Below are 4,521 nucleotides of genomic sequence, written 5' to 3' on the forward strand. Positions count from 1 at the left end.
GGTAATTGAAAATTATTTTTACTATGTCTAATGATTCTGGGCTATTATAAAAAATAATTATTCAATTGGATTAAATCAACCAAAAAATTTGTTAAAGATCATCCTGAAATATCAATATCTAAAGCAGATAAAGGAAATGTTACCGTTGCTCAGAATAAATTAGATTACATATCCAAGACGGAGTCGATGCTTTTAAACAAGAATACATATGAGATGATAACTAAAGATCCTACAAAAAACTTATTAGCGATTTGCGTAACATGCTTAGTAGGTAGAAAGGAAAAGGGTTTATAGATGACTTGGCATCGGAGGTTGCGTACGACTGATGGGATTATTCTTAGAGCATACGGGTTAATTAAAATTCATAAACAAAACTATCCTCTTAGAATCATTGTGTCATCTATAAATAGCCCACTATACAATTTATCATGGTTTTTACATAGTATTATTAACGATTCTATACCAGAAGCTCCTAGTTTTATAAAGAATAGTTTTGATCTCATTAATAAATTAAAAAATGTCAAACTCGAATCAGATTTTACGTTGGTTTCCTTGATGTGGTATCCTTATTTACTAATATATCTATAGATCTGATAGTGTTATTAGAAAATGGGATTCCATATCTAAGAAAATAAAAATTCCGCTAGATGAATTTTTGATTGCCTTTCGGATGGTTTCGAATTCCAATGTGTTTATCTTCAACAATAAAATGTACAAACAAATATTTGGGACCCCTATGGGGTCAACTCTTGTCTCCAGTCGTTGCAAACATGATTATGCAGGACTTTGAAGAAAATGCGATTGGAAGGCTTCCTGTTCGGTTGTTATTTTATTATCGATATATTGATGATATTATATTAGCTGCTCCGTCTGATAGTATTGATGATATCTTGGGTATTTTTAATTCGTTACACACTAGACTGCAATTCACTATGGAAGTTGGAAATATAAATTTTTTAGATACCATGTTGATCATTGATGAGCGGAGGCTTATTTTTGATATATATCGGAAGGCAACCTTTTCCGATAGATTCCTTAATTTCCATTCACAAAAGAGGTGTAATTTATGGAGTTGTGGCTAAGATTTTTCGGTTGTATCATCCGAAATTCCAACAAAATAATCCAATTGACGCTATTAATATTTTTTTAAAGAATGGATATCCTCTACATTTTATTTTCTCGAATATTCATAATAGAATTAAATTTCATATTAATAACATTAATAGTTTTAAGAATAACAAGGATGACACACAAAAATTTTTTATTATTCCATATACAATATCTGAAAGATTCACACTTATCGTTAACATGTTTAATTGTAAATTGGTCTTTATCATCCCTAACGCATTAAAAAATTTTATAAAGAGAGGAAAGGATAGGCTGGAACATGTACATAATCAAAATATGGTTTACAGAATGTCCTGTGAAAGTTGTGATGTTAGTTACGTGGGCCAGACTAAAAGACAGTTAAAGACTAGACTGCATGAACATGTTTAAGATATTAATATAAGTTCAAAATCTCCATCGGTTATCTCTAACCACCGTATGGAGGAGAATCACAATTTTAAATGGGATAAAGTAGACATATTAGATATAGAACCTTCATACAATAAAAGATTAATATCTGAAATGGTATACATTAAAAAACAGAAATATGGAATAAACAGACAAAATGACATGGAGTCTTTGTTCGAAGCGTATATTGGCATTATACATTCTCTTTCTTCTTCCTAATATCTTCTTTTCTTCCTCTTTTCCCCTTTTTTGTCGTTTTCCATTCTCGATTAGCGTTTTCCTTTTCGATAATTGTGGAAGTCAGATTTTCGCTACTCTTGCAAATTTGCTTAAAAAATTTTTTGAAAAAAATCATTGTGCAATATTATGGATTACCATCTATCGTTTTCTCTCTTTTTTATTAATGGATTTTCAACACTTTTATCGATATTGGCAAGGTACATGATTATATTATATATATATATTAATTCGTTTGTATCAAGTTGTATTAATGTTTTGTTCATGGTCACGTTTCTAGGATGTTTTTTTGACTACTTTGAATTTCGATATAACTGACTCGCAAGGCACTACACGATGTGAAGAATGTAATACCATAGATATTTTTATAGCGATGTTTTAATATTATCGCAACATTGGAAATGACTCAAGCGGTGTCAAAACATTTGTTTTGTCGTTTTGTAATTTACGATTGAATTTTAATTAAAGTTTGTTACTATATTACTGGTTCTTTGCCCTTCTTTTGCATATATTGCTAAAAAATAATTATATGCAAGAAATAGATTGTTAATGAGTGTAAAGAACGTATATAAGGGATGTATGTAAACAAGTTGCAATATTTTATTTAGTTATAAGAATTTATTTTTGTTATCTTTACAGAAAAATTTTTTAAATATATGTAGCAAAAATAAAACAGTATTACTAGAAATATTTTGACAAATATTGGTGTCAAAATATGAACGCTACTGTATATACGGAATTACGGAAAAGTTTATGAACGTGATCAAAGATGTAAATATAAAACTTGCGTTTTTCAATTTTAAGAAGCTTAATAAAATTGTTCAGACACAAAAAGACCCGTCCCAAAACAAAACTAAAAAGATATTGTGTTGTACAAGATAAATTGTAAAGATTTGCAACACAAATTTTTACGTTGCTTGGAGAGATTGAGAAAATTTTAAAAACTAGAGCGTTAGAACATTAAAACGACATCAGAAAGATACAAATAACTATCTCATATCATAATATAAAATGCATTATTGTAACTATGAATTCGATTGGAATTGGATCGAGTTCTAGATAATGAACGCTTTCTTCATAAAAGACGGATTTTCGAAATGTTACACATTCACATGTAATAGTTTGAATTTACAATTTAACACCGAATATTTACATCATATTTACATTTATATTTAATGATTTATAATGTGCTGCTAAGTTGTGAAAACAATCTTCTTAGTTTAAAGTTTGTTTTTCAATACCAAATTATTTATCTATATACTATGCATAATGTTGCATCTTTGTGTCTTGATTTATGTAGATATTATATACGGCTCATTTTACTTCTGACTTCTGTATGATACAAACAGATTTTTTATATTTGTAAATTTTTTCGATTACTTGATTAGTGAATTTATGTTTATTTTTTTACGAATATTTTTTGTTACGAAAGTTTTTTGCTACCTGCTTCTCTGGCTGAACGGATGAATTGATCTCTTGATCTTTTTAAAGAGTGGTAACTTCTAATTTTTTAAATTATTTTACAGAATACTGATTGTGTTTCAATTCTTTATTCGTTGTCACCTGACCTTCCATTCATGTATCAATCATTGAGCATGAAAGATTGAATAGGGACTCTGCCGTTTTTGTCATAAACTAGTTGAATTGTATAATGATGGGCTGAAGTGAAACTGAAATGTCTGAAATAAACTTGTATTTTTGGAAAATATTGCGTGATGCGCAGTAATTACTGAAACTCAGTACTCAGCTCTTGCAACTTAGCCCTTGTTTTAATTATTTTGTTGACAACTTCGAGAGTTATTTACATTGATCATTTTTCAATTCTAATGATAAGATATAAAATAATAAATTAATAATATATAGACATACATGCAAGTTTTGTTCATATTTTATTCTCCATAATGAGTGTGTTGAAACTTTTGAACAGTAGTATATGTATATAAAATAAGAGTGAGGAAAAGAGATTGCATAAAAAACTCTTCGTAGAATCATACGATATCTCGCGATATCGCGTGGAGACATGACGATGTTACATATTGCTGTGGTTTCACATTGGACGTTCAGTTAATTGCCGCAAGTGATAGCAAAAACTGAGATATTCACATTAACTCAAATACATTCAGAGGTATACAAATATTAACATTAATTCGTATTTGAAATTTTAATGTCAACAGTTATGATACATAATGCTATATAAAAATAACAAAATTATCTATTCAAAAGTTTTGTGTTGAAATTTGAACTGCAAAAATCCTGTTGATGTTAATATTTCTAATCAATTTATTTCTAATTAATGTATAAATTTTTATATTCAAAATTATTCGATATTTCTTAATGTATTTCATTTTTCTTTAAATTTTTGTATACTGTAATTGTACTTATTGACAGAAAACTAATCTCGTTAATAATTAATTATATACTTATTTGAAAGTAAATGATATACTTATTTGAACGAAAAAGATAATAATATTCAAGTATTGTTTATACCATTTTTTCATGATTATTGTATCAAAGTTTACATTATTTACAAGTTTAAATTAGAAATTAAATAATTTCTCCCGGCGGAGATATTTTTTGCAATAAGTTTTTCACAGATTTTAAGATGTATATAATTAAATTTTAGAGGATTATTAATATTTCAGATGGATTGTATCGAAAATCCGATAGTAATAGCGCGCAATCATATTTCTGAGATAAATTCATTTAAAGAATACATATATATATATATATATATTGTATATATATATATACAATTATCTTTATTTAAAG

General features: G+C 27.7%; 1 protein-coding gene across 5 annotated transcripts in view; it reads left to right on the top strand.

Moving 5' to 3' along the window:
• LOC108751513 (ATP-citrate synthase) overlaps positions 1–4,521 on the top strand; it is a 62,379-nt gene that overhangs the window by 29,641 nt on the left and 28,217 nt on the right. The window contains exon 1 of one of the 5 annotated variants that reach the window (XM_018491739.1): positions 3,807–3,877. The exons of the other annotated variants lie outside the window; for them this stretch is intronic. The gene's annotated coding sequence lies outside the window, so the exon portion shown is untranslated. Of the gene's footprint in view, positions 1–3,806; positions 3,878–4,521 lie in introns of those variants that run through there. 5 annotated transcript variants of the gene reach the window in all.

The sequence above is a fragment of the Trachymyrmex septentrionalis genome, unplaced genomic scaffold (assembly GCF_001594115.1).
Source record: "Trachymyrmex septentrionalis isolate Tsep2-gDNA-1 unplaced genomic scaffold, Tsep1.0 scaffold48, whole genome shotgun sequence".
Taxonomy (NCBI): Eukaryota; Metazoa; Arthropoda; class Insecta; order Hymenoptera; family Formicidae; genus Trachymyrmex; species Trachymyrmex septentrionalis.